The sequence below is a fragment of the Amblyraja radiata genome, chromosome 4 (genome assembly GCF_010909765.2).
Source record: "Amblyraja radiata isolate CabotCenter1 chromosome 4, sAmbRad1.1.pri, whole genome shotgun sequence".
NCBI classification, from domain to species: domain Eukaryota; kingdom Metazoa; phylum Chordata; class Chondrichthyes; order Rajiformes; family Rajidae; genus Amblyraja; species Amblyraja radiata.
This window is the reverse complement of record NC_045959.1, coordinates 65,175,458-65,200,658: the sequence shown is the minus strand read 5'-3', so window position 1 is coordinate 65,200,658 and position 25,201 is coordinate 65,175,458.

Here is a 25,201-nt window from a genome sequence, read left to right as displayed (position 1 = left end):
AACTTGGGGACCCGTTGGGTCCCAGCATCACACGGGACGGCTGGTCCCCCAGCGCAATATTCCACCTCTCCACCAATTCCAATATTGGTGGCCAGTGGGGGGGCTTTCTGGAGCATTAGTATGGGTTTTGTGGGCTGAAGAGACTTGTTTCCAGAGGGCTAGTATGGACATTGTGGGCCGAATGGATTCTTGGGCTGGTGGCTCAGTCACTCAAGCCTGTTGTGCTGGCAGCTCACTCACTCTGGTGGGCTGGCAGTTGACTCACGGCTATTCCTTGAAATTCCATTTCAAGCCGGGTGCAAGGCCACCAAATTCAAGTGCAGTTTCTTACCACTTCATGCAGGGTACAAGGCCACCAAATTCAAGTGCAGTTTGATACCATTTCAAGCAGGGTGCAAAGCCATTAAAGACAGCGAGTCGTGGCCTCTTATCCTCCATCTTGCAGAAGCTGAGCCACGCCCACACTTCTGAGTTTTATAATCCCTCCCCCCCAGAAGGGGCGTGGCCTTAATGGCGTGATTGACAGGAGAGAGAATCTCAACATTTTTTAAATACTAATAACTCTTTTATTTTTCATCGATGGGAAAAATCCACGGCACCTGATGAGCGGAGGGGGACTGAGTAAGATGGTCAAAAATTACAGCCGTACCTGGTAGCGTTTATTCTAAAATCAATATAACCAGGAAGTGGTCAAGGTCAAACTTTTAATTATCTAGAAAGCAAGGCAACTTTAATTAGGCAAGGCAACTTTAATTGGGCAAGGCAACTTTAATTAGGCAAGGCAACTTTAATTAGGCAAGGCAACTTTAATTAGGCAAGGCAACTTTAGCATTTCCAAACCAAAGGCAACACAGCTTTAGCATTTCCAAACCAAAGGCAACACTGCTTTAGCATTTCCAAACCAAATTTTCAAACCACATTAAGGGCACTGACAGGTCAGTAAAACCACTCACAGTTTAGTAGACATGCGTTCCATGTTATTCACAGCTCAGACTGAGAGACGTGACCCTCTCGCTCTCCCAGTTTGCAGAGACTGACTGAGGCACTCAACACTTCCGGGTTTTATAGTCCCACCGGAAGAGTCGTGGCCTTCAGGAGAGAGAATCTCAACATTTTTTAAACACTAATAATTCTTATATTTTTCATCGATGGGAAAAAACCTCTTGTCCTGCACAGCGGAGGGGGACTCTGAGTAAGATGGCCAAAAATCACAGCCGTAAGTGGCAAGGTTTTTTCTAAAATCAATATACAGGACAACAGGAAGTGGTCAAGATCAGACTTTTAGTAATATAGATTTGAAAAAGCTTCCTTCGTTTTTTTAATGCTCTTCCTTCCGTTATTTCTTTTTAAAAATCCCCACGCATTTAAACTTAAATGAGATGCATCCAATTTCACACTCCTCTCATAGAAGCATAGAAAATAGGTGCAGGAGTAAGCGGGGAGAAAGCAGGAACGGGGTACTGATTGTGGATGATCAGCCCTGATCACATTGAATGGGGGTGCTGGCTCGAAGGGCCGAATGGCCTACTCCTGCACCTATTGCCTATGTATCTATGTATGTATCTATGCCATTCGGGCTTACGAGCAAGCACAAAAGCCATTAATGGATGATCATCCAAAATCAGTACCTCTTTCCTGCTTTTTCCCCATATCCCTTGATTCCTTTAGCCCTAAGAGCTAAATCTCTCTTGAAAACTATCGGCACTACCATCTTAGGGTGCACCTGAGTTTGAACTTGAATTTGCCAACATTAAAGCACATGAGGTTCGACTGGAAAAGTAAATGCTATTGACACTTCAGATTCATGCAAGTTTTGAGTTACTGCAAAATATATTGGAACTGTTGTACTCTTCAGCATTCATATGTCTTGATCATTCCAAGAATCAGCAGCATTTATTGCAATACAATTATCTGAAGAAAAGTTGTAGGTGAAAAAAATAACTCTGAAACGTTCTAACCTCAAGGAAATTTCCTCCTGCACACATTTTTATTCTCTGGCTTTCGACACTGGCTGAGACATTGCTCCTGTTCTTAGTGCTTTTAATGTCTTTTAATTTTTACTGTTTTTAGTCCTTCGTTTTACGGTTTTTTAATGGTTTGTAATAACTTTTTGTCCATGAGTTCTCATGTACAGCACTTTGTGGCAACTGCGGTGGTTTAAAGCGCTTTATAAATAAAGTTTATTATTATTATTATTATTAGAATTCAAAGCGAGAAATGTCACTGTGTAGGAAGCAGTCAAAAGTTACTCTTTCCAGTAATAACAACTTTTATTTACTTTGCATTCTTGATTGGTACATTGTTGAAAGGTGCTTCACGGATGCACCATGAAAGAAATTTAAAAGTTATATTTAGATGAAATAAATGTGATGTTTAATACGAGGAAGAGAATTTGAGGAGGTCGACCAAGATCCCGGTTTAGTTAAGTTTGGTTTATTGTCACATGTACAGTGAGGTGCAATGAAAAGCTTTTATTGCGTGCTAACCAGTCAGCAGAACAACAATGCACGATTACAACCAAGTGTAGTGTACAGATACATGATAAAGGAAGGCATGGCTGCCAATGGCGATAATCAAGAGGCCAGAATTAGAGCAAATACAGTTGAGGGTTAAAGGAGATGGGTATGGGAGTGTTAAGCCAGTGGAAGGATTTGAAACAATGTAGTAATGGCGGCCACGGTGGTGCAACGGCAGAGTTGCTGCCTTACAGCGCTTGCAGCGCCAGAGACCCGGGTCCGATACAGACTACGGGTGCTGTCTGTACGGAGATTGTACATCTCCCTGTGACCGGGGCGGGAGGAGGGGGGGGGGGGGGGTTGCACCCCCTCGGTCTCTCAGTTCTGTAGCAATCCGTAGGGCTCTGCCATTTAACTATGCAAATACTGTCCTGGTTCAAGTTACCAAAATGCAATACGTGTCCGTATTAAATTTCATCAGCCATTCTTTGGCCCACTTTCCCATTTGTTCTCGATCCTGTGGTAACTTTAACTAAGCATCTTTTGGTGTCATCCGAAAAATTATTAATCATGCCACCCACGTTTTCATACAAATCGTTAAAATAGATGACAAGCAATAGAGGACCCAATGTCGATCCCTGTGGAATGCCACTGTTCACGGGCCTCCAATGGTGGTGAATCTGTGCAATTCATTGCCAATTGCCAACATTAAATGGAGCTTTTAAAATTTTCAATCCAGTGGAGCCCAGCAGGTGCCGGAATTAGATCTCCTGTAACAAGCCAGATGGCCATTAACTATATTAATAACTGTGGGCTTGATAAATGTAATTGTTCTCTACAACAGGCAGAACTCATTGAAATTATGCTTCAGTAGCAATGGAACAGGGAGCAATTAAATCTGTAAATAAACCAGTTCTTGTCACCTGGATGTGGGTCTAGGGAACATTCTTGCCACAGAAGAAATGAATAAATGAAGCTGCCCTCTGTTACTGGACAGAGTCTTTGGTAGCATTAGCACATTGTTTAGCAATTTAACAAATTAATGGATGCAATATGACATAGTGGAAGAGATTAGACGATCCAGCGATTAACAAAATAAACAGAATGTTCCAGCTAAATACATTGACAATCTTTTATCGCATCTTGGTTCTTAATGGAAGCAATGCCCAAGGAGATCGAGTTGTGGTGTTTTCCTCATATTATTATCCCAGAGAGAACATTATTTCAAAAACACCAGTGGCCCTGAATTTGATGGGATTTTTTCAGCAGTCCTCATGCTAACTGTGAAAGGGCAGCATAGCGACGCAGCAGTAGAGTTACTACCTTACAGGGTCAGAGACCCGGGTTCGATACTGACTACGGGTGCTGTCTGTACGGAGTTTATACGTTCTTCTTGTGACTGCTTGGGTTTTCTCCGGATGCTCCGGTTTCCTCCCACATTCCAAAGATGTATAGGTTTGTAGATTAATTGGCTTCTGTAAATTATCCCTGGTGTGTGGAATAGAACTAATGGATGGGTGGTCGCTGGTTGGCATGGACTCAGTGGGCCGAAGAACCTGTTTCCATGTTGTATCACTAAACTAAACTAAACTAAACTAAACTAAACTAGACTTGACTAGACTAGACTAGATGCATAGATTCAAAAAAGTTGCCGGCATAGATTCAAAAAAGTTCAACACTTTGGCACCTACATATCCCTAATTTGCATTATTGACTGGAAAATACCATATTTCCCGGCAATGAAGACGCACCTGCGTCGAAGACGCACCCCTAATTTAAGTTGCTAAATTTTGAGAAAAGGATGGCGGGACAGGATCAAGGGTCAGGATCAGGCGATGTCGGCAACATCGCCTGCGTGCCCGGGACTGGCAGCAGTTCCCAGATCCCTCACATTCCCGGGACTAGCTGCGGTTCCCAGGTCGCCTGCTCTGAGACTGGGTGTAGCCCCCAGGTCGCCTGCCCCAGGACTAGTAGAGAGAGAGAGAGAGAGCGCGAGAGAGAGTGAGCGCGCCCGGGATGGAGCAGCCAACCTTCCTCCCGCCAACCACCACTTCCACCGGTTGCGCCTGTGCTGAAGGACACCGTGGCTGGCTGGCGGTCGGTTCCGCTGTCTGGTCCAGGCGGCCGCTTGCAGCCACCCGAGCTACTTCCCTCCCCGGCCACAATGCGGTGGCTCCGTGCCCGGAGTGCAGCGGCAGCGGTGAGTGAGTGAGTTGCTGGCATGATCCCTGACCCCCTCCTTCTCAACCCACATAATTGCAGGCAGATAACATTTAAAGGTAACTGGTTATAAATATAATATACTGAGTTCAGTTAAATGACTACTACGCATCCGGAAGACAGAAGGAAGACCGGAAGACAGAAGAAGAAGCCCAAGAAGAGGACTCAGTGGGTGAAGCCCTTCTTCTGGAGGAGATGCAGGTTGGACCAGTATGAAAACCTGATTAATGTGCTACATGAAGAAGATCTGGCTGCTTTCAAAAACTCCACTAGAATCCCCCCTGAGCTGTTTCAGGAGCTGAAGGCAATAGTGGGCCCTCTCCTGGGAAAAAAGGAGACCTATATGAGGAAGACACTGGAACCAGACCTGCTCCTAGCTATCACCCTTCGCTACCTGGCATCAAGAGGCTCATTCAAGAACCTCTCTTACAACTTTCTTGGGGCCCACAACACCATCAACAAGATTGTCCGAGAGACCTGTGAGGCCATCATCAAGGCTTATGAAGATGAAGCCATGGACTGCCCTAGTACACCAGATGAGTAGAAGACAGTGGCGCAGGGCTTTGATACAAGATGGAACTTCAAGCACACATGTGGGGCAGTTGACGGCAAGCATGTGGCCATCAGCTGTCCACCCAAGGGAGGCTCAATGTCATTCAACCTCAAGAAATGCCATTCAATCGTACTCCTAGCTGTGGGGGATGCAAACTACAACTTCTTGTTTGTGGATGTGGGCACACCTGGCAGTGTCACAGATGGTAGGATCTGGAAAGAGACCTCCATTGGGAAAGCACTGGAAGAAGGAACAACAGGGTTTCCTGATCCAGAACCTCTTCAAGGAGAAGATAACCCTGACGTCCATTACACACTGGTTGCTGATGATCCATTCCCACTCAGGTCATGGTTGATGAAGCTATACATTCACAGGCAGATGTCAAGGGTGCAGATGATATTCAACTACAGACTGTCCAGGACGGAGGGTCATGAAAAACGCCTTCGGTATCCTCAACAGCAGATTCAGATGCTTGCTGACTATGATGGAGCCCAAGAATGTGGAGACCATTGTCTACGCAGCATGTGTCCTCCACAACTTCATACGTACCAGACGTGCAGCAGCAGCAGGAGCCATGGAGGAGGGTGACCAAGTGGACAACCAGACAGGCAACATCGCACCGGGCTCATGGAGAACTGGAGGACAGGCTGAACCTATGGTGCCACTGGAGAGATTGCCAGGAAACCAGCAAAAAGAGTGCGAAGGAGCAGAGAGACCATCTCTGCTCTTACTACAACTCCAAAACTAGGCAGTGTACCATGGCAGAATGAAATGATTTGAAGAACAGCAGCAAACATCCCACACCACAAACAGAAGTCCACCACTCCTGGAGGAGAGCCCACTGCAGACCACAAGATAAGTCCCTTTTCAGGTACATCCATATCCTGCCAAAAGAGTTTAATTTTAAATGAAGTGCACTTCTTGAATCTGTGTTTCTTTTAGTGACAAAAATATCTTTAAAAATAATTGTTCTCAATGCAGTGCATTGCTTGTCTTTGTATTTGTTTGATTCATGAACATATATAAAAATAATCTTCTTTTAAATGCATTGCTTGTTTTTGTTTTATTCATCAAAACATATAAAAAGATTCTGCTTGTAAATGCAGTGCATTGCTTGTGTTTTAGTGTTTGTTAAATTCATCAAAATGTATTAAATAAATCTTCTTTTACATACCTTTTTTGCAATGAGCCAATGAAAATCACCAGTCAGCAAGGGCGACAACCTACAACAACCGACGACAACCTATGACTACTTGGCGACCCACAACAACTGCATCTACGACACGAGAATTCTTGCTACTCTCCACTGCGAATTTTTCAACATGTTGAAAAATTTGCAGCAACCATAATCGGGGCGGGGCGCTACTCTGTGAGCGACTCGCGGCGCGCTGCTCCCGTATGTTTGCATGTTTTCTGAGTTGTTTAGTGTTTTTCTGAGAGTCATTAAGTGCGGTATTTAACGACAGCAAGTATGACTACCACGGTCAAGTATTTAGCGAGGTTGTGTGTCCTGACCGCCTTTCTGGAACCAGTATTTGCGGTATGTATTACACCGGCAAATCCCATGACACGCCATGGAGGGAGGCTCATTTACTCACGGGACACTTTGCTGGACCTGCGGCCTGCTTCCCTGGTTCTACAAGCGACACCTTCTTCCCTGAATGGGATTCCTCAGCTACAGAGGAATCATTACATCAAGCGCATTCGTAGGAAAAGGGGATCCAGAGGAGGAATACGGAACAGAATGAGGAGACGAGGTAGGAGGCTGCCACTACCTGCAATAACTCTCTCCAATGTGCGGTCACTACGCAACAAAATAACTGAACTTTCCGCACTCATCAAACTTGACTCAGACTACCGTCAAACAAGTCTCTTTTGTTTACGGAGACATGGTTGTCAGAAGAAATAACCAATGTCGATATTGATGGATTTAAGATCATCCGTTTTGATAGAGACACTAGGATGACGCGGAAGTCGATTGGGGGCGGGCTCTGCATGGCTGTCAACACAGAGTGGGCTGTCAACTTCACTGTCAGAGAGACTGAATGCAGCAAACACCACAAAATCATGACGGTGTCGTTCAGGCCTCACTACCTTCCCCGTGAATTCACACAGATCACAGTTATCCTAGCGTATGTCCCTGGACCTGATAACGCATTTGCAGCGGAGCGCATTGCTGACTGTTTCAACAGAGCTGTCAATCAGAGCAGCGATCAGCCTGTCTTCCTGCTCGGGGATTTTAACAGATGCGATGTCACCACACTGCTTCCAAACTTGGAGCAGTATGTCACCACACCTACCAGACTTGACAGAACGCTGGATCTGTGTTTCGGTAACATATGTCTCAAAGCCCCGCCCACCACTCAGTCACTCCGACCACAATGTCATTCTGCTGCTTCCAAAATACAGACAAAAACTAAAAACAGAAGATATACAAACAAAAACTATTCAAGTCTGGAACGATGACTCTGTCGATGCATTAAGGGGCTGCATGGAGATCACTGACTGGGAAATATTTTTCCAAAGTTGTGAGGGAGACTTAAATCTGCTGACAGACTCTATCTCCTCCTATTTGTCATTCTGTGTGGACGCTGTTATACCAACAAAACAGGTCAAGCTGTACCCTAATAACAAGCCTTGGGTTACCAAGGACCTGAAGCAGTGTCTTACTAACAAAAAAGTGGCATTCCTACAGGGAGACAAACACAGAGTAAAACAGTATAATAGTGAGTTGAGAAGGATGACCAGGCTGGCCAAACTCCACTACAAAAACAAAGTGGAGGAAAAATTCACCACTGGCAATGCAAGGGAGGCATGGCAGGGACTTAACACCATGATGGGCAGAGCCCAGAAACCGGCCCTGATCCAATGCTCTGACCCCGCCACCTTTGCTGAGCAACTCAACATCTATTACAGCAGGTTTGACAGGACACACCCCCAGAATGACTGGACCCTCAGCAGCAGTTCATCAATCACAGTGGATAAAAGGAATGTTACATCTATACTGGGCCGCATCAACCCTCACAAAGCTTCTGGCCCGGACAGGCTCAGGGGCAAGGTGCTGAGGGAATGCTCAGTTCAGCTGGGTGATGTCATCACTCAGCTATTCCAGCATCTCCTTGACTCCAGCTGTGTCCCACGGATGTGGAAGGAGTCCACACTTATACCGGTGCCGAAGAAATCTAACGCCAGGGAGATGAAGGACTTCAGACCGGTGGCACTCACATCCATTCTTTCCAAGTGTATGGAGAGGGTGGTAAGTGAACACCTCACTGCTATGGTGGTGGACAGGCTTGACCCACTCCAGTTTGCCTATAAGGCAAGGCGTGGGGTGGAGGATGCCTGTTTGACTCCTGGACACAGTTAGCAGACAGCTGGACTCCCCACACCCCCACACACGGAGTTTATTTATGGACTTTTCTTCCGCTTTTAACACAGTCAACACGGTCACCCTCTGCAACCGCCTTCTGGATCTACAAGTCAACCCATCACTTATCCTGTGGATAAAAGACTTCCTGCAGGACCGGCCTCAGCATGTGGTGGTAAATGGTTTTAAATCCAAGAACATGATTTTAAACACTGGTGTCCCCCAGGGTTGTGTTTTATCACCGATTTTATTTTCCATTTACACAAACAACATAACAAACAATAACAGTGACATTTCCCTTTTTAAGTATGCAGACGATATGGCCCTGGTGGCCCACATCAAGGATCACACTTCTCTGGCTGCCTACTATCAGCAGGTCAACACCCTGATGCTGTGGATCAAAGAGAGCTCTCTGGAGCTTAACATCTCCAAGACCAAGGAGCTGTGTTGTGGGGGGAGGCGAACATCTTCCCCCCAACCTCTCTTAGAACCTCTGAGGCTGAATGGGCATACAGTTGAGCAGGTAGAGGCCTTTATATACCTGGGCACAGAGATTGACACCCGCCTGTCCTTCTCCCAGCACACAGACTCTGTGTACAAGAAGGCACAGCAACGCCTGTTCCTGCTGAGGAAACTCAGGAGCTTTGATGTCAGACAGGACATTTTAACAGCTGTTTATAAATCACATAGAATCTGTACTCACCTTTAACATCACATCCAGGTTCACCCTCACCTCTGTCAAAGACAAATCAAAGCTTTCCCGGATCATCAATCAAGCAAGCAAAATAACTGGCAAAACTCAAAATCAATTATCAGTACTTCACACCCAGGCAGTTAAAAGGAAAGCCAACCTCATTACACAGGATCCCACCCACCCTCTGCACAAGTCCTTCCAACTTCTGCCATCAGGCCGCCGATATAAAGTCCCCCTATCCAAGAAAAACATCCACAAAAACTCATCCATACCCATTGCCATAAACAGCTTAAATAAAAAATGAACAAGGGACAAATTAACCCTGACGTACTGTCACTTTACACGTATCCACAACTTTTATCTTGTCTATTTTTATAGTTTCTAATCTTTATACTTGCTTTTAAGATCTATACACACTGTGTGTGCTCGCAGAAATCTGTGTTGTATGACTGCTTATCAGTACATTGTCCTGGTTGTATGTTGAGCCACGTCAAAGAAGATTTTCTGTTACGACAGACAATAACATTTTCTGAATCTGAATCTGAATCTGAATGAGGCTGCGACTGGTTCTCAGAATGCGCCACGACCATGAAGGCGGATCAGGCAGTATCTCTGGAGAACATGGATAGGTGACATTTTATGTTGAGACCCTTCCTGATCCAAAACATCACGTATCCATGTTCTCCGGAGCTGCTGCCTGACCTGCTGAGTTACTCCAGCACTTTACTGATTGAGGGGGGATCTTATAGAAACGTACAAAATTCTTAAGGGGTTGGACAGGCTAGATGCAGGAAGATTGTTCCCGATGTTGGGGAAGTCCAGGACAAGGGGTCACAGCTAAAGGATAAGGGGGAAATCCTTTAGGACCGAGATGAGAAAACCATTTTTCACACAGAGAGTGGTGAATCTCTGGAACTCTCTGCCACAGAAGGTAGTTGAGGCCAGTTCATTGGCTATATTTAAGAGGGAGTTAGATGTGACCCTTGTGGCTAAAGGGATCAGGGGGTATGGAGAGAAGGCAGGTACGGGATACTGAGTTGGATGATCAGCCATGATCATATTGAATGGCGGTGCAGGCTCGAAGGGCCGAATGGCCTACTCCTGCACCTATTTTCTATGTTTCTATGTTTCTATGTTTAAGTCATTTTGTGCATTAACTAGCATCTGCAGTTCTTTGTTCCTCCTTTTTCTCTATTTTTTTTTCTGGTAGCTATGTTCAGACTTTAGTCATTTAGCTGTGATTCTGCCGTCTATTGAGGTGAGAATTGTCTTGCAGGTTCATTTGGTGCTGGGTCCATTGGAGGATGGAAGGGAACAGGGTGTGGGTGGGGTGGGATGGAAGGAGCATAATAGACAATAGATGTCTACGCGTACTCCGGTAGGAGATGCCCGATTTGGATGTCCAAGCCGCTGAGGATGTCCTCCAGTCCCAACGTCGGACTTCCATCACCCCGGTGAGTGGGCCTGAACATCGGACCGCCCGTAGCGTCGACAGCGGGGGGTTCGGGAGCCCCCCCCACCATGGGAGGACAACAGAGGAGAATGACTGAATTTTTGGAGCCTTCCCTCACAGTGGGAATTTGATCTCGCTGTGTGGGAATGTCTGTGTTTAAAAAACAATCATGTTCAGTGCTCTTTATTATTTGTATGGCTGTATGGCGACCACACATTTCACTGTACCAATTGGTACATGTGACAAATAAATGTATCTTGTATCTTGTAGATAATACTCACCATTACTATTTAACTATCTTTTTTTGGGAGGGTAGGAAAGCCAGCTTTGGATGCAATGAATGAATGTCAGGTCAAGTCATCCTTAAAAAGCATTTGCAAAAGCATGCCACACTATGGGATTGCTTCTGCCTTCAGATATGTACATTGACATTCATTTTCCAAAATTTGAAAGTGCTATGGCATTTTAGTAGCGATAATACTTTACTATTAATTTCTGGATGCAAATTAGTGTCATACATTCAGAGCTTGTACTTTCAGCTTGGTTGCAGTGCATTCAATTGGACTCAATTTCATATAAATGTCATAATTCAGCGGCATAGCACAACACAAGGAATGCTCAATGATTTTGTTTAGTTTAGTTTATTGATACAGCATGGAAACAGTCCCTTTGAACCATCGTGTCTGCGCCGACCAACGATCCCCGCACATTAAAACTATTCTACACACACTAGGGACATTTTACAATTTTTACCGAAGCCTATTAGCCAACAAACCTGCACGTCTTTGGAGTGTGGGAGGAAACCAGAGCACCCGAAGGAAACCCACGCAGGCCATGTGGAGAACGTAAAAGCTCTATACAAACAGTACCCGTAGTCAGGATCAAACCATGGTCTCTGGCACTGTAATGGGGCTTTTTCACGGGGCGAGTTGACGCAAGATGTCACCAGAGTGAAGAGGTCGTGGTCCAGCACGAGTCTCGCACGATATAACGGGGGTAGATAAAGAGTTCCCACGGTACTCGGCATTTCTGTTATTTGTGCGAGTGACTTGTCCGTTTCCCGAGCTTTCGCGTTAAATCTTGAATGAACATCGTGAACTACACGTGACACAAATGATGTAACTTTTTTTTTCACACACTATATATATCCTCCCTTGGTTGAATTGGCTCATTTGGAGACATATTTTACTGTGTATGTGGGAGACACAGATGGACTGAGCACAGTACCTCGGTCTTACTGTGTGTGGGAGAGGGGGAGAAAGAGACGTACACTCACAGAGGCAGAGTCTCTCAGCCTGTGTAAGAGGGAGGGAGAGAGAGAGAGAGGCACACACAAGGTGGATGTGAAATCTCACCTGCCTGTTTCAGTGACAGACACCCGCCGCCAGTAAATGAAGACACCCCCATCTGTCTCCCCCTCCTCTCCCTCGACTCCCCCACCTTTCCCTCCCAACTCCAGTCCCGTCCCGACCCCCTGGGAAACTGAATAGAGCAACAATATAGATATAGAAACTGAAACAATATAGAAACTGAATAGTGCAACATGGCAAAAACATCTCTGACACGCTTTACCCCCTTTCTTTGAGATTTTCTGGGAGCCATCTCTGCAAGTGTTCCTGTTAAAAAGATTATCCAACAATGACAATTAGGTGGGACGTCCTCGAAGGACACATACTCACCTTCTGTCCCCTCTGTCCAGCTTCCGGGTTTACCGTTCGCAGGAGTTCCCACGCGCTATATCTCTAAAATCTGAAGTTAGGTAATGTCTAAAGGAACTGCAGACGCTGGTTAATGCTGGTTAATACGCACAGAAGGACACAAAATGTTGGTGTAACTCAGCAGGTAAGTCAGATCTGGGAAGAAAAACATAAAAAGCTGGAGTAAGTCAGCGGGTCAGGCAGCATCTCTGGAGAAAAAGAATAGGTGACGATTCGAATCGGAGCCCTTCTTCAGACAGCCTAATCGGAATTGAGTCTGAAGATGTGTCTCGTCCCGAAACATCAGCTTTTTTTCTCCAGAGATGCTGCTTGACTCGCTGAGTTACTCCAGCTTTTTGTGTCTGTCTTCGGTTTAAACCAGCATGTACAGTTCACTCCTTACACGGGTCTCTGTACAACATTGATTGGTAGCGTTCCGGACCCCTGGACCCGAGGACTCCGACCTGTATCTCTCAAAGAAGTACAAGTGAAAAATTTCTCACGGACCATAAAAATGCGTAACCTTTCAGTAAAGTCCCTTTTAAAGTCCCTTTTAAAGATTATAGTTATTTTCTTGAATCTCATTAACATAACTCATGAATAAGTTGATGTCCATATGCGGATGCAAATCTTTATTTTTATTTATTTTTAAAATTCAATCCCACAGAAGATAATTTTTACTCACCTCTGTCCCCTCTGTCCAGCTTCCGGGTTCACCATTCGCAAGAGTTCCCACGGTACCCGCAAGAGTTATTACGGATATCGCACTGGCCACTACGTTCATATAATGTTGCAATACTCAACCACAAGTGTACAAGTCAATCTTGGAGAAATTCAAACTTTCTTGAATTTTCTCCCGAGTGACCAAGTTACACGATGACCTGCCGTTAGCGCTACGGTGGTCCACGAATGCCGTACTGTTATCGCACGAGGTTCCCATGATGTTAAACTCCGGTTAACTCTTGCGTCAAGTCGCCCCGTGAAAAGGCCGCTTAAGGCAGCAACTCTACCGCTGCGCCAAAGTTTTGCGCACAATTTCACGAGACATTTGCTTTCAAGTAGTGTAGTCAGATTTGGTTGTGACTTACAGTTCTGTTTTTGTTAGATCTTAGCTGTCAATCTACTCTCTCCATTGAGCTTGGTGCATGAGATGGCTATGAACTTTATTTACACTAGTAATCTCATTTGACCTGCAGAATGGTCAGACTTAGAAACATACAAACATAGAAAATAGGTGCAGGAGTAGGCCATTCAGCCTATCGAGCCAGCACCGCCATTCAATATGATCATGGCTGATCATCCAGCATCAGTGCCCGGTTCCTGCTTTTTCCCTATATCCCTTGATTCCGTTAGCCCGAAGAGCTCTATCTAACTCTCTCTGGAAAACATCCAGTTAATTGGCCTCCACTGCCTTTTGTGGCTGAGAAATTCACATGCTTGATCAATGGTGTTTTATCATGTTTTATTATTATTATTAATGTTTAGTGTTTTCTGAGTCATTCGTAACTGTCACTGTATGCCATGTTGTTACTTGTGGGTGGAGCACCAAGGCAAATTCCTTGCTTGTGAATACTTGGCCAATAAACTTACTTACTTACACAAATTGGAGGGACAGCACCTCATAATTTGCTTGGGCAGCTTTCAACCCAGCTGTATGAAATTTGATTTCTCTAACGTCAAGTAACCCTTGCTTTGCCTCTCTCTCCGCCCTTCCCCCATCCTAGTTCTCTGCCCAGCTTCACTGCCCTGATGAATTTTGCTGATTGTATGCCTTACTGTCACCTTCCCTCACATGACAATGATCCATTTTACATTTCCTTAATCGGCACCTGCTTTGATCTGTCGTTTTCACACCTTATCCTTCCACATATCTCTAGTCTCCCTCTCCTCTGACGTTCAGTCTGAAGAAGGGTCTTGATCCAAAACATAACCATTCCTTCTCTCCAGAGATGCTGCCTGTCCTGCTGAGTTACTCCAGCATTTTCTATTTTCGGTGTAAACCAGCATCTGCAGTTCCTTCCGACACACAGGAAAAAATGTATTCAACTCAAGGCACACTTCTGCCCAAAGGAATGTTCTCTGAAAGTGAAGGGGCTGTCCCACTTGGGCGACCTAATCCACGAGTTAAGAAGAGTGTCTTTGACCTTCAAGCTCGAGGGCACTCGCCTGGAAAGCCTCGATCTGGATCGACTGTCCACGTTGAAACCGCGAGCTGGATCGACCGACCGCACACGCACACACACAAACACATCGCAAAGGCGGGGGCCAGGGAAAGCGGGGGAGCGCTGTCTGTAATTCACACCCGCGATGAAGAGGAAGGTAAAACGGCTGCACAGTAACGGTGAGTCCTTTAGAAAGCGCGGAGGGGGAGGGGAGAAGGGGAGAGAGGGGGAGAGAAGTAGAGAGAAGGGGTGAGAAGAGGGGGAGGAGAGGGTGTTGAGGGGGGGATAAGGGGGGGGAGAAGGGGGGGGGGAGAAGAAGTGGAGACACATTTAAGAAGTATAATAAAATTTAGCGGGCATTTTACCTACCGGTAGATTTTCCTTGGTCCTGAAAACTCCAATGAGCTAATCAAAATGCCCGGTCAGCGAACGAAATTGCCTACGGCTGCCCTTGACTGCCTGTAACTAAATAGCGACCCCACTCCACTGCACTACGAGTTCAAAAGAACCATGCCGACCAGATTTTATCGCAGACATTTTTTCAACATGCTGAAAATGTTTCCGCGACCTAGCTGAGGCCACGAGTATTCGGGAACTTCCCTCGAGCATGAAGGAGGGTTCCAGTGACCTCATAGGACCTCCTAGAATCACGTGTCGACCATGCTGCGAGTTTGAAGATCGAAGACACTCTTCTAAATTCGCAGATTAGGTCGCCCAAGTGGGACAGCCCCTTGAGGTACAATGTTTATACCTAAACTCCAAAGTGGCACATACCTTTGGACATTGTGTTGATGTCAAATAAAGATTTCCCATACATGTATCAAGCATTAAAGTTGGGTGGGATCGGAGCCAAACACAGGCAGGTAGAACTAGCATAGATGGAATATCTTGGTATCACTGAGATAACCAATTGCCTACTGATGATTAGTGTTGGTTATTTTCACCCGACAGTCACAGTGGGTCATGATATCAACAACCAGACATGAAGGAAGTGTGTAGGAAGGAACTGCAGATGCTGGAAGATTGACCTCTAACTTCAAGAAACCCTTGTTTTCTCTCTCTCTCCACCCCTCCCTATCCTAGTTTTCAACCAGTCTGACTATCTTCCTGATTACATTTTATCTCTGTATGCTTCGTTGTCAACTTCCCATAGTTAACAATGATCTATTCTCAATTTTCCCATGAACTTTGTCTCCTGTGATGTCTTAATTTCACACCTTACCTTTCTATATCTCTGTATCTACCTCTCCCCTGACTCGCAGTCTGAAGAAGGGTCTTGACCCAAACCATCACCCATTCCTTCTATCCAGAGATGCTGCCTGCTCCACTTAGTTACTTCAGCTTTTTGTGTATAGACATGAAGAAAGGTCAGAGTGCGGAACAGCTGCCATTGCTACGATGATGATACAACTGCAATGTCAACAATGATTTTTGTTCATCCTGCATATCATGTGGGAATGACCTGAACAAACTTGGCTCTGATGAGAACGACAGATTTAAATTTGAACCATCTGCTGCATGAATCTAGGGCATTGAGAGTAGCAGGTGTCACTCTGTGGATATGTTTGCACCTGGGGCTCTTTTCCAAAAGCTGTTTTTAATTTTATACATTTGTCTTAGATAAAACTAATAAGAGTCAAGAGTCAAGAGAGTTTAATTGTCAAATGTACCTACAAGAGAACAATGAAATTCTTACATGTCGCATAACAAGCGTGTAAATGCAATTGCACGCAGATAATTATAATAAACAATAAACCAGGGTTTGATCCTGATAACAGGTGCTGTCTCTACGGAGTTTGTACATTCTCCCTGTGACCTGCGTGAGTTTTCTTTGGGATGTCCGGTTTCCTTCCACACTCCAAAGACGTACAGTTCTGTAGATTGATTGGCTTGGTATAAATGTAAATTGTCCCTAGTGTGTACAGGATAGCGTTAGTGTGCGAGGCTTGCTGGTCAGCGTAGACTCAATGGGCCAAAGTGCCTGTTTCTGTGCTGTATCTCTAAATTAAACTAAACTAAAATAGCAATGAGTTTTCCTGTGGTCTAAAACAGATATATTACCTTCTTAGTGGTGTTGAGGCTTGAGATTTAACTGCATATTTCAGGCTTCTAATAAATTAGACAGGGCTTTTAAGGGTCTATCCCACTTAGGCGACTTTTTAGGCGGTGCAGGAGACTCTGCGTTCGCCTCATGATCGCCACATGGTCGCCACATGTTCGCTGGTGGTCTCTGGTGAGTCTCCTTCATGGTTGCGAGGAGTTCCCGCATTCTGGGAACTAGTCGCGGCCTCAGTATGGTCGCCGCAAAAATTGGTCGCCATGGAGAAAATCGATAATCCTGTAGTCGTAGGTGCAGTTGTAGTGGGGGCGCCATGTAGTTATGGGTAGTCGAGGTAACTGTAGGTAGTTTTAGTTAATCGCCTTTGCTGACCGGGCATTTTCATTGACTCATTGGGGAAAAAAAAACGTAAGCACGAGTTTTCAGAACCAAGGATAACTGACCGGTAATGTTAAATGCCCACTAAATTTCACAGCTGTGCATCACTGGCTTATTAAAAGATGTCTGGCTTCTTAAATGTGTCTCCACTCCTTCTCCCCCCCCCCCCCTTCTTTCCCCTCCCCCCCTTCTCTCCTCCCCCCCCTTCTCTCCCACCCCCTGCTTCTCCCAACCCCTTCTCTTCCCCCCCTTCTCTTCCCCCCCCCTTCTCTCTTCCCCCTCCCACCTTCTCCCCCCTCCTCTTTTAAAGGACTTACCGTACACTGTACTAGCCATCTTAACCTTCCTCTTTATCGTGGTGTGTGTCTGTATCACCTTAGCTCTGCACAGTGTGAATTTCAGACAGCGCCCCCCGCTTTCCCTGGCCCCCGCCTTTGCGATGTGTGTGTGTGTGTGTGTGTGTGTGTGTGTGTGTGTGTGTGTGTGTGTGTGTGTGTGTGTGTGTGTGTGTGTGTGTGTGTGTGTGTGTGTGTGTGTGTGTGTGTGTGTGTGTGTGTGTGTGTGTGTTCCACTGGCAGTCGCCGTGTCAGTTCCCGTTTTTTCAGTCGCCGGCAGTCCACTGAAAAATCGCCTGTGGGACAGGCCCTTCATTTAGGCAGCCACGGTAATGCCTTGAGATGATATTGGGTTACAATACACTTGCAGAACAGAGCATTTTGGAATTATATCAGCCCTTGGTGAGACATGCACATGGAGTATTGTGCACAGTTTTGGTCTCCATTCCTGAAAGGGAAAGAGCCAAAAGATAGTAGGCCTGCTTTTGCTGTGGCCGATTTGTTATACGAGGAGAGATTGAATAGATTAACACTTGTACTCTCTAAAGTTCAGAAAGATGAGTTAATTTCACTGGGACTTGCCAACTTTTTACAGGACTCAACATGGTGGGATACTGGAGAATGTTTTCTTGGTTGAGGAATCAGGAACCAAACGGCAGAGTTTCAGTATAAATAGTAGTTCCTTCAGGGCTGAAATGAGGAGAACGTGCATATTCTTTGAATTTCACATCTTTGAATTTCACATACAGTGGACGTTCAGTCACTGAGTGCATTTAAAACTGGGATCAATGGGTCTTTGATATTAAGGGAGTCAAGGGATATGGAAATAGAGCGGGTAAATGCATCTGAAGTTAAAGATCAGCCATGAAATTGATCAGACTCAAATGGCCAGTTGGCCTACTCCTACACCTAATTCTTATGTTTGTATGCTCTTGATATACCTCTCTATAATCAGCAACAGTCTCATTATGTGCATACAAAGGAAGCCTTCGCTGGTGAAAATACATCTGAGTTTATTTATGTCTGCGTGTGGAAAGACAAAAGAGGTGATGGATAAGCATATGATATTGACAGTGCCAGATTAATGAAGAGAAATTGTTGTGGCAGGAGGGAAAACAGTGTAGATAAAGAGAACTGTGTAGGTAGAGAACGTTCACTAAGTGCACAAAATCATGAGAGGAATAGATTGGGTAAACGCACAGTCTCTTCCGCAGAGTTGGGAAATCGAGAACAAGAGGACATCGATTTAAGGCGAGGGGGAAAAGATTTGATAGGAACCTGAGGGGTAACTTTTTCACACAAAGGGTGGTTTATGGGTGTATGAATGAGCTGCCGGAGGAGATAGTTGAGGAAGGTTCTATTGCAACATTTAAGAAACATACAGACAGGTACATGGATATTAGAGGGATATAGGCCAAATACAGGCAGGTGGGACTTGTGTAGATGGGACGTTGAGCAATGTGGGCAAGTTGGGCCACAGGGCCTGTTTCCACGCTGTATGACTCAATGACTATGACTCGGTGAAGGGTCAAGTTAAGAGAAAGGGAAATACTTTATTGTGAGGGTGCAGCATGAGGTATTATTGAAGGAGAACTGGCCAGTGAATGTCTGAAGGATAGATACTCAGAAGATCCCACCTTCCCCACCAAAACCACACCTGAATTCTACCCTGTAAACAAAAATAAAACCCCGGATGCCTGGACGCGAGTCAGTCACTCTGGAAGATCGCGAGGGAGAGGCCACAACTGTGATTCTAAGCTGTGAATCAACTGAACTGTGAGTCTGCAATGTACTTGCAATAAATGATTTGTTAGCCCTTAATGACAATGCCATGAGGTGTTTAGCCTGCCCTGTGCTTGAGACTGCAATGCAAAATGGAAATGAAATGAAAATGCCATGAGTTGTTTGGCCTGCTCTGTGCTTGCGACTGCAATGCAAAATGGAAATGAAATAACAATGCCATCAAGTGTTTGGCCTGCCCTGTGCTTGAGACTGCAATGCAAAATGAAAATGAATGATAATGCCATAAGTTGTTTGGCCCGCTCTGTGCTTGTGACTGCAATGCAAAATGGAAATGAAATGACAATGCCACGAGTTGTTTGGCCTGCCCTGTGCTTGAGAATGCAATGCAAAATGGAAATTATATGACAGTGCCATGAGTTGTTTGGCCCGACCTGTGCTTGCGACTGCAATGCAAAATGGAAATGAAATGACAATGCCATGAGTTGTCTGGCCTGCCCTGTGTTTGAGACTGCAATGCAAAATGGAAATGAAATGACAATACAGGTGCACAACCTTTTATCCGAAAGCCTTGGGACCAGACACATTTCGGATATCGGAAATTTTCGGGTTTCGGAATGGAAGATTTTTAGCGTAGATTAGGTAGGTAGCGCTGGCGGCTTGGAAAGTCTGGAGCGGCTGCCTCCTCCCCGGAGACCGGGGAATCATTGTAAATCATTACTTAAATGTTAGTCAGTTAGTTTGGAGGGATTTTATGTGGTGGGGGTGAAGGGGGAAACTTTAATTCTTAGTCCCCTACCTGGTCAGAGAGGCGGGGAGCGGGCAATGCCTTTCCGGGTCGCCGTGCAGTACTGTGCCGCGGCTCCCACTCACAGAGCTGGGGCTGCGGGTGTCCGGCCGCGCTGAATTTGGATTTGTAGCGCCGCGCAGCCAGGGGTAGAGTTCGCCGTGGTCGGAGCTACAACCGGCACCACCCGTGGCTGGACCACCGCAGCCCGGACCGCTGTGGCCGCCGACTCCCAACACCGTGGAGCTGGGGCTGCGGTGGTCCGGCCACGGGCGGCGCCGGTTGTAGCTCCGACCACGGCGAACTCTACCCCTGGCTGCGCGGCGCTACAAATCCAAATCCAGCGCAGCCGGCCACAGCCCCAGCTCCACGATGTTGGGAGCTGCGGCACAGCGGTCCAGAGCTTACTGCACGGTGACCCGGTAAGGCATTGCCCGCTCCCCGCTTCTCCGACCAGGTAGGGGACTAAGAATTAAAGTCCCCCCCAAAAGCCCTCCAAACTAACTGACTAACATTTAAGCAATGATTTACAATGATTCCTACCCTCCCGCGCAATATACACTCACCCAATATACTCTCACCTTCTCTTTTATGAATGGGGATTTAGTTCCCCTTTGTTGGAGGACCGACCGGAGGTTCCGCTGTCACCTCTGCGGGCCGCCCTCGGGGAACGTCTTCAAGGACCTTTCTTCAAGGACCGAAAAAATGTCCGTTATTCGGAGCTTTTCGTTATTTGGAATTTCGGATAAAAGGTTGTGCACCTTTAACATGAGTGTCTCGCTTGCCCTGTGCTTGAAACGGCAATGCAAAATGGAAATGGAAATGAAATTAGTTGTTTCGCCCTGCACTGTGCTTGAAATGGAAATGAAATTGAGTTGTTTGGCCTGCCTGAAACCACTATTTTCTGCCCACAAGGGCCCCTATTAGCCGAGGAAACCCGTCCCCTGCAGGCCAGGAAAAGGTCCAGGAAAAAGTGCCTTTCACTGAGATGTCACTCAGATTTTTGGTAAAGAGTCCCTTTGCCCATCAGGCCTGCACATATCCCAGGAGGAGCCTTCAGCCCATCAGTAAGTATTCCCCCTGCAAGTATTAAACCTCATTCCAGTATTTTTCTCCCTCCCTTCATTGGCTCCCTGTGAGATCCAGGGCAGGATAGACTTTCCACCTTCATTGTTGTGATCTGCAGAAAAAGATGAAAAATGTCTAAAATTCATTCTCCACCCTCTCCCCCTTCTCTTTCATAGTCTCTTACCTGTTTTGGGCCAAATTTCTGGCCGTTTCGGAGCTGCCAGCCCCCAGGCCTGAGTGACTGAGCTGCCAGCCCACCAGGCCTGAGCTGCCAGCCCACCAGTCCTGAGTAACTGAGCTCCCAGCCCACCAGGCTTGAGTGACTGAGCTGCCAGCCCACCAGGCCTGAGTTACTGAGCTGCCAGCCCAAAAATCAATTTGGCCCACAATGTCCATACTAATGCTCCAGAAAGCCCCCTCCCCCCCCCCCCCCCCACTCTCCCTCCCCACTGGTCACCAATATTGGAATTGGTGGAGAGTTGGCATATTGCATAGGGGGACCAGCCCTCCCGTGTGAACATGGGGCCCAACATGGGTCCCACTTAGTCTAGTTACTTTTTTAAATATTTCAAAGATTTACCATTGTGCTGCACTATGTTCAAAATCACTTCCATCACTGTGAATATTGTACCAGCATTCAAAAGTGTGAAAGTCCATTAAAAAAAAACCCAGAGCTTTTAAGCTTCTGCAGAAGAAACACATTTTAAATGTTAACCTACGGCAATGGATTCGGTGATTTGAATATATTGCTAGGCCATAGCAATGTGATTTGAATTTGAAAAAAATGTAAATAGGTGATGTTACCTCCTTTTACTTCAAACTGTTGAGACTTCCAAACAAATTCTATGTGGAAAATGTTAGTAAAGCACTATGACTGTGTTGGAGAGCAAAGTGACACAAGATAGCTGTCAGTACATAGAATTTATATCAGTTGTCCTAATGTACTATTCTGCTGGAGCAGTAGAAAAGGGCACAGCAGTCAAACACCATTGAAATTTACCATTGGATTCCAGTGTAGAGGAAATGTGTAGGAAGGAACTTCAGATGCTAGTTTATACCGAAAATAGCACAAAAAAAAAGCTGAGGTAACTCAACGAGTCAGGCGGCATCTCTGGAGAAAAGGAATAGGTAATGTTTCGAGTTGAGACCATGCTTCAAACTGCGAGTCAGGGGAAAGGAGAACAAGAGATATAGATGGTGATGTGGAGTGATATAGAACAAATGAACGAAAGATATGCAAAAGGTAACGATGATCAAGGAAAGGTGGAGCCCACAATGGCATATTGTTGGCCATGGGCTAGGTGATAACAAGTTATCAAGTCTAGGTTAAAACATGGTTGTAGCGGTGAGAGAGGGTGTTGCAGGACACTTGTCGGAAAGAAGAGGATAGCTTCTTCAAAGTAGGCATGCCTTGATGAGATTTTGCAATGAAGCAGACAAAATGTGCAGGAAGGAACTACAGACACAAAAATCTGGAGTAACTCAATGGGTCAGTAGAGAAACGGAGCAATGTAGAGGCTACAGGCCACAGGCTTGATTGTGCTCTCTCTGGCAGAGGGGAGGAAGCAACCTTGGAGCCCAGCAACATGGATGAATAGAAACATAGAAAATAGGTGCAGGAGTAGGCCATTCAGCCCTTCGAGCCAGGTACAGTGAAAAGCTTTTGTTGCGTGCTAACCAGTCAGCAGAAAGACAATACATAATCACAATCAATTGATTTACAGTGTATAAAAACATGATAAAGGAATAACGTTTAGTGCAAGGTAAAGCCCGCAGAGTTCGATTAAGAATAATCTGAGGGTCACCAAAGAGTTAGTTCAGCATCGCTCTCTGGTTGTGGTAGGAAGATTAAGTTGCCTGATAACAGCTGGGAAGAAACTGCCCCTGAATCTGGTGGTGTGCGTTTTCAAATGAACCTGTTTTTATTTAGCCTAAAAAGTAACGTGCATTCTCATTGAAGAAATGAATGTTTAACTTTATTTATGCTTTGTGTTTTTTTTTAAAGGGTTTTCTGCAAATATCTCTCATTTCAGAGTTTTGACATACAAGGTACATGAACAAACAAATCCCCCTCCTTGGTTATTATGTAAATGCTGCTTCAAAGTGGCATTATCTGATCTCTGCCTAGATCGATTGTTCAACAAAGAATATGGACAGGCCTTTGTGGCAATGTTGCTTTGTGCAATAAATATTAAAAACAAATGATTGCAGATATCTATCAAGCAACCTCAGTGCTTTATGAAATTAATTCTGACAGTTTTGACTGGCCGCAAAGGAGACCTTATTGATCCATTATTTAATCTTGTTTCACGTGGGGGAAAAAAAGTATGAGGCCCCAAAGTAATAATATTGTTTGTCAGTGCTCCTCATTACAGTGCTACCTGATTAAAACCGAAAAGTGGACTCGTGGGCTTGTGCTGTCAATTTGTTCAAGGTTTGGCGGAGAATAGTTTAAATCCTTGTTGTAGGCAGTTTTGCGGTGGTTGAAGAAAGAAAAATCAGATAGTGATGCATTATTACACCTGTAGATATTAGTCACAGAGTAAAAGCATGGAAAAGGCCCTTCAGCCCAGCCAGTTCATTCCGACACTTTAACTCCCTTTCCCATTCCCACACTGACCTTTCTGTCCTGGGCTTCCTCCTTTGTCAGATTGATGCCAAATGCAAATTGGAGGAAAAAGCACCTCATATTTCGCTTGAGCAGCTTATAACCCAGTGGTATAAATATTGATTCCTCTAACTTCAAGTAACATTTGCATCCCCTCTCTCTGTCCCTCCCACACCCTAGTTGTCACACTAGTTCCATAGACACATAGACAATAGGTGCAGGGGTTTATTCGGCCCTTTGAGCCAGCACCGCCATATAATGTGATCATGACTGATCATCCATAATCCGCTAGCCCAAAGAGCTCTATCTAACTCTCTTTGGAATGCATCCAGTGAATCAGCCTCCACTGCCTTCTGAGGCAGAGAATTCCATAAATTCACAACTCTGGGTGAAAAACTTTTTCCTCATCTCAGTTCTAAATGGCCTACCCCTTATTCTTAAATTGTGGCCCCTGGTTCTGGATTCCCCCCAGCATTGGGAATATGTTTCCTGCATCTAGCGTGTCCAATCCCTCAATAATCTTATATGTTTCAATAAGATTCCCTCTCAACCATCTAAATTTCAATGTATGCTACCCCAGTCGCTACATTCTTTCAACATATCAGTGTCCAGCCATCCTGGGAATTAACCTGGCACTCCCTCAATAGCAAGAATGTCCTTCCTCAAATTTGGAGACCAAAACTGCACACAATACTCCAGGTGTGGTCTCACCAGGGCCCTATACAACTGCAGAAGGACCGCTTTGCTCCTGTACTCAACTCCTCTTGTTGTGAAGGCCAACATGCCATTAGCTTTCTTCACTGCCTGCCGTACCTGCATGCTTACATTCTCCTGCCTTCTCCCCATAACCCCTGCACCCGTACAAATCAAGAATCTGTCAACCCACTCCTTAAAAATATCCAATGACTTGGCCTCCACTGCCGTCCGTGGCAATAAATTCCATTGATTCATCATCTGACATGATGTGATTTCAAATAATCGTTCCAGATCATTTATCCATGCCAGTGAATACTAGCCCAAAGCCCAGCCCAATGGTGGCACCGTGGCACTGCAGTGGAGTTGCTGCCTCATAGCACCAGAGACCTGGGTTCAATCCTGACTACGGGTGCGATCTATACGGAGTTTGTATGTTCACCCCATGACCTGCATGTGCTTTCTCTGGGAATTCCAGTTTCCACCCACACTCCAAAGATGTACAGGTTTGTAGGTTAATTGCTTCGGTAAAATATTGTAAATTGTCCCTAGTGCAAATAGGATAGTGTTAGTGTACGGGGATCGTTGGTCAGCGTGGTGTCGGTGGACCTGGTTTCATGCTGTGCCTCTAAACTAAACTAAACTAAACCCTGCAACCCCACTGCTGCCCCTGGATGCCTGGGGTTCCATGATCATTCATGCCTTGCACTCCACACACCCCAGAGGAATTTCTCAGTTATCTCTGTAACAAGCCTCACCTTAATTATTCATGTGACATCCAGGCAAAAATAAAACATTGCTTACTCATTCAGCACGTACTAATTATAGAAATAAACTCAGGTGTATTCTCATCTCCACTGAGACCCAAATTCAATGTGTTTCAGACCCGCAGCCTCTCTTTTAGTCACGTGTTTCATTAATCATTCTCGGA